The 12,756-nt window shown below is 43.7% G+C and overlaps 1 protein-coding gene across 4 annotated transcripts in view; it reads left to right on the forward strand.

The window, feature by feature from the left end:
* The first annotated feature begins 422 nt into the window (after positions 1-422).
* The window catches only part of LOC109870157 (BCL-6 corepressor), a 69,267-nt gene continuing 56,933 nt past the window's right edge, over positions 423-12,756 (forward strand). For 2 of the 4 annotated variants that reach the window (XM_031800013.1, XM_031800033.1), the window contains exon 1: positions 423-1,164. The gene's annotated coding sequence lies outside the window, so the exon portion shown is untranslated. The remainder of the gene's footprint in view (positions 1,165-12,756) is intronic. The other 2 variants (XM_031800022.1, XM_031800028.1) reach the window with 2 other exon arrangements.

Consider the following 12,756-nt stretch of genomic DNA (forward strand, 5'->3'; position numbering starts at 1 on the left):
TCTGAGCAGACTAGGTTGCAAATCTGTCTATGTGCCCTTGACTAAGGTACTTAACCCTAATTGCTCCTGTATGACGTCAAATTACTCAAATGTAAAAATGACTCACTCTGGGTTTTCAAGTGCCAGAATTTGACAGCTCATTATTGAACTTGGAAGATCTGGTTCTCTCTCTTCTTGCGTTTTTTTCCACTTTCCTCTCTCTTACTCATAATCCTATATTTTACCTATTCACTTTCCTTATCCCACTCTCTTTCTCTGCCTGAGCGTTCCATTACGCTATGCTGTCATCCCTCAGTAAATTTCTACCTTTCACTTAATTGTTCTATTTTACCGTACTCTGTCACCCTCCCCCTTGTCTCTCGCTCATATTTTGTTTTACACGCCCGCCCCAACGCGCGGTGTGTGTGTGCGTTGGAGGTTTATGGTAATTGCGGTCTCCCGACAGGCCTTCTGGGTAGAGTCTGAGATTGGGAGAGTCTCTCGCAGTACAACACTCCACTCATTCCGCTCCGCGTTCCCGCGGGTCCGTTCGGCGTCCTCAGCAACTCCGCAAACGAGGCTACCAAGGGCTTTAAGATGAAAAACGACGGAAAGTTAAACAATTCCGATTTTTCTCACAATATCGCTGGATATAAATAGTATTTTTGGAATAGATCGGGAATGACGAGAGTGGAAGTAAGAGCGTTGAAACGGCGTGCTCAAATAGAACCCAACATGGCGCTGTCTACGACCGAGTTGAATTAATTTCTGGAGTCCGCGGACATCGCCACCTGTATGCTTGCGCTCTGCTACACGGTACGTTACCACGCCTCTGGGTCGTTCTGTAAAGAATGATTGAAAATCTTTCTAGGGATTCGTCACACGAAGTCGATTTTTGGCGACGTTTTTTCTCTCTTTAAAAAAGTATTTTGAAAATAACACCGAGTGTAACATTTGGTATAATTGACTGACAAGTAAATACACAGTAAGAAACACTTCTGAATGTTTATATCCAACGATTTGAATATTCACTGGCCCGGGAAGGGATGGATGTCTTTGCGTTTATAAAGGAATCCTAACCTGAACGCACGGATCTTTGCTCAGAGCCGTGAACAACTTGGGGGGAAAAACTGTAAAAAGGCGTCAAATTGAAGCAGACGATTGGAATTAGCGGCTAACTGCCAGGTAAGACAATTATGTGGGCAATAAAGACGTTTGGTGTTTTATTCTGTCTGCCACTGTTGAATTGTAAACCATGGTCTCCCCGTTTGAGAGGATAGACTATTCACAATATAGGCTATCACCACAACGACTGCGACATAGATGGATTTTTCCAAATTGACTGTCAATCTCAAGTGTAAACATAAAAATACAAAGCAAATTGTCTACAGCTCTTGTACAGGTTCGGAGTGATTTGATCTCCGTGTGTGAGAGAAGGGGGAGAGAGTGGAATGGCAACTTCTAAGAATAGCGCATAGGGTGGTCTTTGTGCGATTCGGCGGGGCAGTGGCATGTGGTTGATAAATAACATTGGTTGTTTAGTCATTCGGCCGGCAGTCCTGTCAACCAGGAGAGACTGAGTCGGAAGGTCAGGACGAGGCTTCGCTGTCAGCAGTCTGATCAGCGAACGATTCCAATAATGTTTGGATGGAAATTGACTGATAATACTTGTTCTTTATTAATTAGGCTAGGCTACTAAATTAACATTATTTTCTTCAAAAGAGCGAAGCGTGTATCGAGTGTTTTGAATCGAGTGTTCTTAATCTGTGTGTGTGCGCGCGCGTGCTAAACAAGGTTACGGGAATACAGCCTCGCCCTGACAAGAGGAGCGATTTGTTCCGTTTACATACAGTCCAACACTGTGTTTTTGAGTGCTTGTAGTGGGAGTGTGAGGTACAGAGGAGAGCTATTTGACCCGGAGGGGTAGAGTGCGAAATGTGCGGAGCAGATAGAAACTGTATCGAATGCTGCATATAGACCGACGTACCACACACGGGATCTGTCAGTGGAGAAAAACACCGAAAACACTTAAGTCAGGGCTTTTTGCCTCCCTGGCCGTTTAGGGCCTAAATCACCACCTTGCACCAGCAAATTCCTTTAACCTACTTTTTTGGTAGATATTTGTATTGGCTATTGTTACTCCTGTTGTCCATGTCCTTACTGCACACGCAGCTAAAGCCCCGTGCCAGGTTTTCTCAGCGCATGCAGTGTGTGTCTTCTGGCCAGTGATAGAACACTAATTGGGGATCGCTCACGCGATCGATGTTCCTAGCTCATTGGCGAGGTTAGTTACGGATCTAGAATGTTAGAGTTGACCAAATCCTCTCTGGTAAAACAAAAAAATATACCAGTATAGTACACCAACACCCTGTTTAGCATATAATTCCTAAGTAAGCTATACCTCGCTTGCCTGCGCATATAGCCTAGGGCCCCAGGCCTATAGCTACTATGCAAGGAGGAACGGGCCATGGGGAGAATCTCAATTGCACACTCCTGGCGTCCTCACTTTCTTCACAAAACCCATTGCAGGAGAAGGTCAGAGGGGGACCTCTGGCTTTCTCTAAAATCGGTTTTGAGAAGGAGGCGAGGAGAGATGACGCAAGGAGTGTGCAATTGAGATTCTCCCCATGACCGACTCTTTCCCCAACTACCTTGAGCTGGGTAAGGAAACTGAGAGATCTGACAGTGTTTCCCCCTCACTGTAGCAGATAAGTGATCACTTCATATAGACCAATAGGCAGCGGGCCAACGTCAGTGAGAGCTTGCATTGCTATTGTCCCATGACATGACTCAGCAGCGATCATAAGTAGGCCTACACTGAAAGGGGGAAATTAAGAGCTGGTTGTGGTCTGTGCGAACTGAATCATAGTAGAAGCAAGTGGGAACGTTACATTTGAGACAGTTAAAGAAATGGAAAGTCTTGTGTGTCTTGAAGAGTGAAAACAGTAGTTTGGTTTCCATGTTAGTTGACGTTTGAGACTCCCCTGTTAGTGCTGAATATAGTACAGTATTGGGAAGGAAGCATTAAGAGGGTTGTTGTTTATTTGTTGTACCCCTACAAGATAAATTATATGAACCAGGTATTCGATTCCAAAAGCCTTACCATGTGATTGATGTTCCTTCAATCGCTAGTGACAAGGGGTGTGCTTACCTTCCTCCAAACCTTGAGTGGCCTTGCTCACAGCACAGCGCGCACACACACAGCATGTGGGGGAGGTTTTCTATTTAGCCAAATCTTATCGATTTGTTGGATAATGCCACAGTATGGGACTATTCCAGACGGATCTTTGCGTAATGAGGCGCATTTAGCATCTTTATAACTATTGTGATTGCTTGTGAGTGACCCTTATTTTTAAAACGTGTTTTATTTACAAAATATGGTCACATGAAGTAGTTGTTGTATCCTCCTTTTGTGGGATTATTGAAAGACAGTCTGGATAAGAGTCTCTGGATGCCCCATAGAAAACGACCCGTTCTTCACCAAACTGTGTTAGTGAATAACAATATTGTTTAATCAGCAGCAGACCTACGGTTCCTTTCGATTACTGAGTTGATTCCACCCCAGGCTACTAAACTTCATAAAGCCTAAAACCGCTATTTTACATTTTGATCTGGCTGCAGGTCGTTGTTTAGAGCATCCCATTGGACTGTTTTGTGCATCATTTCCCACTGTGCTCGAGCGAAGAGATCACCCGCGCTGGGCCATTCCCCAGGTGTCCGTTCGCGCGCAGAGAGAGAGAGAGAGAGAGAGAGAGACTGTCTGTTTAGGGCATTAGAAGTTATTTTGTGTGAAAGCTATTTTGTAGCCGCCACAAGTTCATGAATAACTTCAACAGACATGGGAGAATCCCCAAGGTTTATAGCGCGTGCATTCTTGGCAAACCTTTTAAACATCACGGGTTGCGAGCCTGGTTGAATTGCTCGCCGTCACGCCTAACAAAAGGTCGAAGGGCTGATCTCTCCGCTCCACACACCATACCAGGGATTCCCAAACTCGGTCCTGGGCCTGGGCATGATGATGAGTGGGATATTTGACTGGGGGGGGCAGCAGAGTTAGACCCGGCACTATACAGTTAAACCCTGCACTATACAATTACCATCATGTCCATATGGGCAGGTTGTCTGAGGGTCTTCATAACCCTATGTACTAGAATGAAGTTTGCCTAGACATTGATCTTAGGCCAGTTTTGCGTTTCTCACCCTTAAATGATTGGATATGGGAGGGTATAACCTACTACCCCGATCTGTACCTGTTGCTGACATGCTTTGTTGTTTTATAGGTCACTCTTTATGTAGTGTTCTCTCTCGTCTCTTTTCGTGATGTGTGTGTTGTCCCCGTCCCCGCAGGAGGCATTTTGGTAGGCCGTCATTGTAAATAAGAGTTTGTTCTTAACTGACTTGCTAAAATAAAAAATAAAGTACCTGAGGGCACCTTCTATACTCGGAGCTGGTAGGCTACTGTCCAGCCGTTTGATGGATCTCGTATTTGTAACGGTGTCTCAAAGGCTCCGCGCAGGGAGGCGTGGAGATGATAACCGGCGGTGTACAGGGACAACCTCATCGCTGTTCCAAACCCAGGGTCGTTTTGTAATCGTCTGAAATCAATGGATCTGCGAGGGGGAATCCATGCGCTGATATGTCAATATAATCCTATCTCACCATGCAGTTAACCACGTCTGTCACCTGACTTTGGTTCGATATGGTACTTTGATGAAATGGACAGTCAACTTTCTGTATTTTAAATGAGGATGTGAGAAATCAGGTCTGTAGGCATATGACCTAGGTATTAAAAATAACCGTCATGTCTTCTATTTCATGGTATATCGTGCTGCAGATATAAAAAACAATATAGAGATATATATTAACATGCTGCAGTTATGGCGAAGTGTGACGTTTTATTTTGAGCTTGTGTTGGTACATCCACTGTCATTATGTTGTCCTGCGGTTGATTGTAACCCAGAGTATATTAGGCAATGCTTTCTGGTGACAGCGTTGCTGAGCCTAATCTCCAGTCCGCCCGTTTTAGGCTGTCACACTTGTTGTTTGTGGTGTCGATTTACTGAATAAAACAACAATCCCAAAGCCACCGCTGCGCTCTTGGCTGTTCATGCGATGTGTGAGAACAGAAGTGAACGCACAGCGGAGAGGCGGGGGGGATCGTGTTTCTGCGCGCTGCACGGCTCCCGGAGGAGACGTCATGGTTTGATTGAAGCTGTGCCTCCGCATGGGCCTCCCGGGACCTTGCTCTGAAACGGGAGATACCTTTTTTTCCTCTCTGATTCACAGAGCTTTTGGTTCTGCGGAGGCCACAAGCGCACGGATCACTTCCCTACAGAGAGACTTGCCACTGTATAGCACCCACAGCGCCGGGGAGAGAGACTTGGAAAAACTCATACTGGAATGAGAGACCGACTGTTTGGCACAAGGCCTACATTTATTTTTAAATATGTGACATTATTTTGTTCTTAATTCAATTAATGGGGAATTACAGGTCAGAATTAAGTGTGTCAACCATCCCTGGTCTGTCATTGGTCCTTTATTGAGTGTGTTTATATTTTCGTTCTAATGTTGCTTTTGTGCAAGGTGGATTATTTATTTGGCCTATATTTTCATGATCTCACCGAAATAGAATATTGGGAGAGGATGTTGATTATGACACCTTGTCACCACCTCGCACTCCCTCTCACCTCAGCAGGCCCGTTTTGATGCAAGGCAGTTCCATCACATTTGCAGCCAATAATTTAAAGCCAAAGAAGAAATTCGATTCAGATGATATTATATTCCCAAATAAAATCTATATTAAGATCGAGGCATGCCTTTCTCAAAACTCACATGTATACTAGGATGTAAGTAAGCATTTCACTGTTGGTCTACACTTGTTCTTTACGAAGCATGTGACGAATACAATTTATATTTTGATTTGATTAAAAGAAAGGATTTGAGATAAGGTGGGAGGTGACAAATATGCTCATCCTTGTTACTACAATCCTGCCTCTCTGGGGACATAAAAGGCCTATTTAGTCCTAATTTGGACAGGGATGAATGGTCTGGTTCAGCGGCCATCGCCTGTTCTCCAGTGACAGCACGGACCACACAATGTCGCGGTTGTTGGCGATCATGCTGACGGGAGGACTGTCCTGCGCCTGTGTGGAGGGAGGGCGCGAGGCACTGTGATGTACATCAAGTGTTAAGCTAATTTTATGTTGCTGTGGCAGTACTGTTGATATTTAAACTAGGTAACTTGCTACACGCGCACGCAATAGCTGTACAGGGCAGACTATGTAAAAAGCACAACCTGGCTCACGTGATCTCCTTACCGGGCAGACCAAAGGGCTCGATAGGGGGTCGCGAACTTGATGACGTAGGAATGATTTAAGGGGTGTTCAAACCAAAGACGACAACTCTATACAGAAACAAATGCAGTGACTTCAGAAACTATTCGCATCCTTTGACTTTTCCACATTTTGTTGCAGCCTGAATTTAAAATGGATTAAATTAAGATTCGTTGTCACTGGCCTACACACAATACCCCATAATGTAAAACTGGGATTATGTTTTTCATTTTTTTTAAACAAAAATGGAAAATGAAAAGCTGAAAAGTCTAGAGTCTAAGTCTTCAACCCTAATCAACGTTATGGTGAGCCTAAATACATTTAGGAGTAAAACTGTGTTTAATAAGTTGCATGGACTCACTCTGTGTGCAATAATAGTGTTTAACATGATTTTTGAATGACAACCTCATCTCTGTACCCCACACATACAATTATCTATAAGGTCCCTCAGTCGAGCAGTGAATTTCTCACACATTTGACCACAAAGACCAGGGAGGTTTCCCAATGCCTCACAAAGAAGGGCACCTATTGGTAGATGGGTAATATATATATATATATATATATATATATTCTTTATAGATCTGACATTGAATATTACTTTGAGAATGGTGAAGTTATTAATTTAAAAGGAAAACTCTGCACACTGCTGCTCACACTCCCAGGTGATTTTATGCATTACGTTTAGGATGGTTTATCAATACACCCAGTTACTGCAAAGACACAGGCGTCCTTCCTAACTTGCCGGAGAGGAAGAAAACTGCTCAGGGATTTCACCATGAGTGTGTGGTGGGGGGGGAAGAAGAAGAGTATGATATTTGTGCATCTGTAACTTTGTCACTCATTATTATTCACTCTTCATTCAGGGCTATCCATAATCATGGTAGCATTCACATGAATGTAGAAGTGTTTAGAAACATTATATTCTTATTTACAATAAGTGACTCCAAAATAAGACCATACATTGTTTACTATTCATTTCAATTGGGCACAAAATCTAAAACACACCCAAAACAGAGCAAATGTATTCAACAAATGTGCAGAGGCACAAGCTTGATGTAGTCATTGAGTAGTATGAATATGGGACCAAATACTTAACTTTTTACTACTTTAATACAAATGTCACATTTTAAGTTCAGTGTATAAAGTTAAGTTTAGGCATTAACTCCGAATGTTTAAGGTAAGGGTTAATATTTGGGATTGGCTTACTTAAAAAAAAAATATTAACTACTTTCTATCGCTAGATTCGAACATGCAACCTGCTGAACCAGAGGCAGATGCCGGTTTCCACCTCCTCTCCCCACGTCCTCAGAAGTCGAATACTGACTTGTCACGGGTGACCTTGCTAAACATTGATGTTATGTAGATTGAACCAGTAGTGCGTTCCACCTAGCTACCTTGCCACCACATTCAGCAGCGTCTTTTGCGCATCACATCACGTGCACATTATTACCCGTAAAAGCCTCTTCTGTTCACATCGTTTAACTCGTTTTGGTATGGTGCTTTTATAGCTATGTGGGTGCCATCTATTCTGTTAATATTTGGGAACCCGTGGATGGCATCATGGCAAAGAAACCCCTCTTTAATAAACAACTTTGCGCGATGGTGTATGGAAATTGCATGTGTTACTGTTCGTTTTGCCGACCATTGCACTATTGGCTAATTGAGGGCTGAGAGACGCGAATCTGCAAACTCCCGGTGAAAAGTGCCCGTTGCCAAAAACCCTAGGGTGGAAAGCACTTAGATGTGGACCGGAATGGCATGTTTGCCTTTTTAAAGTAGGTCTTAAATCATTGCAAAGATCCTATAAGATTGCTTTTGGTAAACGATATCTGATGAGTAAATCTCTACTTTCTGTAAAAAAAGGTCAGAGCAATATTTCCCATTATTGCAGTATTTTAACAACGGCTTCACTTTCACACTTGCCTCTAATTTGACAAGTTACTGTACTTCTATAAGGATTATCTAACACATGAACTGATGTGTTTATCATTTGATCTACCGTCAAGATAAGTTTCATGAATTTACAATTAAATAGAATAATTATTTTATTAGGCAACTCTTAACAATTTCACCATTTTATGCTTGAAAGCAGTTCCCTTATTCCGGCACTGTGTGTACGCTTGGTCGTTGTATTTAAATGTACCCACACTCTCATGCAAACATTCATATGGTTAAAACTCACACTTTGCGTGGAAATGACCCCACGCATGACTTATGCACAGATTTGTGCCAACACATGATTGATAAATGAGGCCCTAGGTGTGCAAAGCTCTTAGATTTACCCAGAAATACTCACAGCAGTAATCGCTGCCAAATGTGATGACATGACTCACGGGGTTGAATAATTATCTAACCAAGATATATTAGTATTTTATATTTTTTTTAATTCACTAATAATTCCACTTTGACATTCGAGTATTTTGTAGATATTTTGAGTTCAGGCTGTAACAGAACACCATGTGGACTAAATCAAGGGGTGTGAATACTTACTGAAGGCACTGTAATTATATCACCACCCGAAAGGTAACTTGGCGACTGGGAGGGTAAAGGGGCAGGTGCTCGGGCACAGGTACACTCGTATATGTGCACATGCCTTAGTGTGTGTATGTGTGCACTATAGCCGAGCTCTCTCTCTCGTCCGTTCCCTCCTCAGCTTTCGCACTCCCTCTGCCACGGGACCTTGTGGACACAATATTCCAATTGTAGGATTATGTATTTAATGGGTCATAGCGTGCGTTCGCTATATGGAAATCATAGATTGATTTGTTTAGAACTGATATATTGTGCTAAATTGTTGGGATGTTGAGATTAGCCAGTAAATCAATTGGGACTTGGTGTTGAATTTTCTCCGTTGAGTTTGACTTTCCATGGTCACATTGTGTGTTACGGAATAAGATGCTGTGTGTCGACTACGGGATCGCTGAAATCGTGTGGGGTGGGAAGCGAAAACCCTCTGCGCGGTTATTTAGCCCCCCTATTTAGCCCCCCTAGCTGCCCCTGGGCGGCTCTGCCGCCTGTCTGTCGTGCCGCGCTGGTATTCCGTGCGGAGAAGTGTTGGAGGCCTGCCCACTTCTCTCTCCGTGTGTATGAGGAGCTGTCTTGGAGTTTCCCTGCCCCCGTCTCTCTGACCAGCCCAGCCTCACATCCAATTCGCGCATCAGCGACACACACACACGCTGCAAGGCAAACACACTCAGACACGCACACACACTATCTTTCGGCAGCTGCGTGTGTGCTGTTACGCATGATGAGGAGTGAAGGGTTGTCTGTTACATTTAGGTTTCTTATCTCAATTACTCTCGTAATGAATTCTAATTAATAAAATACATCTGATGTACCAAAAGACATAACTACTATTGAGACACCTGTAATCATTGTATTACCTCAAACAAGACACATTATGGACCCCCTGGTATTATGGGCAGACATCGTTTTAAAGTGGTGAATAGATTTAATTGATCTAATATTTGTTTTCGTTGTTTTCGAGTATTCTTTTCGTTTTGGTAACACACAGCGGGCCCTGCGTAGTGGTGTGTGTGTGTGTGTGTATAATAAGCCGTGTTTTCCCCCGCTCTCGTCGCTGCGGAGAGAATCCTGCGTCACACACTTTTTTTTTAGAGCAGGAGCTCGAGCCTTGGCGCTCCAGGGAGAGCTGGCCGAGCGCCAGGGACAAAGAGCGTGAGGGCGCCAACACCCCGCTCTGCACCCCTCCCTCCCCTTCCTCGTCCCTGTTCGCTCGAGCCTGCAGGTCGATATAGAGATAAGGGCTTGCACAGCAGCAGGCCAGGCACGGGGAAATGTAGCCCATATCACTTCTCTGTAACACACACTCACACACACACCTACATTCTTCTCTCCCAAGGGATAACAAATTAAAGGAGGGCAACCTGGGAAGTCGGTTGAGCGTTGGCTGTGAGAATTATCAGTGGCGCTGGTGTTTGTTCCTCCCCATATGGCATGTCAGATGGAGGTCAAGTCGCGATAGTAACAGGAAACGAGATCGACTGGAACTGAGGTCTCTCTTAATCTCTCTCCGACTCACTCGCTCTCTCTCTCTCTTTCTCTATGCAGCTCCCTCCCCCACAACACAATAATGACTGGACTACAGGTTACTAGGCTTGCTAAAAACACCCGGTGGTTTTCGGTTTAATGGTGCGAATCGGGCTCCAGCACGGCCGCTCCCTCGCTCTCCCCGCCCGCCTACCCCCTGACCACGGTTTGTGATGAATGGCTGTCGGGAGTTGTTTGTTGCGCAAACTATTCTTAGCACCAGGGATGGGCATCGACATGCTCTGGCTTTTCCTTCCGTTGCGCGCGCACACACACACACACAGTCTCGTATGAAGGCGCTCAGCGTGTTGGTTTTGCTATACACTTGTGTTTTGTAAAGAGGCGTCGATGTCAAACATTCTGGCTTCGGACATGTGCATATGCATATATGCATTAGCATATGCATTAAAAGTGCCAATTCAAAGTACATTCTAACTTTTCTATTTTTCAAGTTATTACATAAAACCAATCATGGAGGAGACCATTATATGGAGGACCCTGCGAGTCAGCCTGTTCCCTATAATGTACAGAAATAAGTTAATGTATACTTAAGAAAAATATATCAATGCATAATGTAAAGTGTTGGTCTCATGTTTCATGAGCTGAAATAAAAGATCCCAGGCATATGCACAGAAAGCTTATTTCTCTCAAATTATGTGCACCATTTTTTTTTTACGTCCCTGTTAGTGAGCATTTCTCCTTTGCCAAGATAATCCATCCACCTGACAGGTGTGGCATATCAAGAAGCCGATTAAACCGCGTGATCATTACACAGGTGCACTTTGTGCTGGGGACCATAAAAGGTCACTAAAATGTGCCATTTTGTCACAACACAATGCCACAGATTTTGAGGGAGTGTGTAATTGGCATGCTGACTGCAGGCATGTTCACCAGAGCTATTGGCTCTGCCATAAGCTACATCCAATGTTGTTTTAGAGAATTTAGCCGTACATCCAGCTGGCCTCACAACTGCAAACCACGTTTAACCATGACCAACCCAGGACCTCCACATCCAGCTTCTTCACCTGCGGAATTGTTTGAGACCAGCCACCCGGACACCTAAGGAAACTGAAACTGAGTATTTTTGTCTGTAATAAAACCCTTTTGTAGGTGAAAACTAATTCTGATTGGCTGGGCCTGGCTCCCCAGTGGGTGGGCTTGGCGTCCAAGTGGGTGGGACTATACCCTCCCAGACCCACCCATGGTTACGGCCCTGCCCAGTCATGTGAAATCGATAGATTACGGCCTAATTCATTTCTTTAATTTGACTGATTTCCTTATATGAACTGTAACTCAGTAAAATCGTTGAAATTGTTGCATGTTGCGTTTGTTTTTCTCAGTGTATGTAACGTCAAATGAAACAATCATTTGTGCTCATGACTACTGGTTTCAATTAAAATTTCTGCCAATGTATAAGCAAACACTTTATGAATTTGTTGCAAATCAGCCTGTTAATGTTAGCCCTACCAGCCTGCTAACATTATGTTAGCGCTGCATGAGTCAACCAGTTGCTATCAACACCTAGTAAACCAACGTTTTGGAAATGCATAACACCATCGAACTAGCTATCATCAAATAACTGCATATACCGGTAACATTAGCATAGCTAGCTATCCACCACGGTTGACATATCTAAGTAGTAAGCCAGAGAACAATATTAACTAGTTGAACATGGGCAGGAACCCACAGAACACAATACAGAAAGCCAGCTGATATAAAGTAGAGAGAGCGAAGACTTACTGATTGACGGCTGCGTTAGCCACCAAGGAAGAGCCAAGGAGCTAGGCGCTTAAGAGGGAGAGTCAGCTATTCCAATAGCAATATAGTGCGGTAAATCCAAAGTAGATAGAGTCCAGAGGCAATAATCCAGAGGCAGCATTGGGCACAGGAGACGAGGGTAACAGCCAACAAGATGGCGATCGGAGGAAGGCTCCAGGTAGATGGAAATTATCACAAAATCGCAGTCAGTCAGCTACTGTAGTGTGCTAGTAGGTTGAAAAACTCTAGTAGCCTACTTCACAGAGATTATGCTCCCCCCACGTGTGGGGAATCTGATTGGTTGTTTACAACACACCTCATGATTGGTGGATTGTAGCTCACCACTGCCAATACTCGGTCTGCATGGCTAGTGGCTAATGTTAGCCAGGTTCGGCTAGCTAACGCAGAGTAGATTTTCCATATAATGTTGAGAAATAGTGCATTGTGGGTAGTTTAGTAGATATCTGGAAATAAGTTAATAAATATGTAAAAAACACTAAAATATAACTGTTTAGTTGTAGGTAACCAGATGGTGACTACAACTACATTAGTAAGTCTTTGACCACACTCTTACATTGGGGTAAAAACTCATACTTTATACCCTTTTTAATGTTTTGATAAAGCGCAAAGATTGATA

The sequence above is a fragment of the Oncorhynchus kisutch genome, linkage group LG2, assembly GCF_002021735.2.
Source record: "Oncorhynchus kisutch isolate 150728-3 linkage group LG2, Okis_V2, whole genome shotgun sequence".
Classification (NCBI taxonomy): Eukaryota; Metazoa; Chordata; class Actinopteri; order Salmoniformes; family Salmonidae; genus Oncorhynchus; species Oncorhynchus kisutch.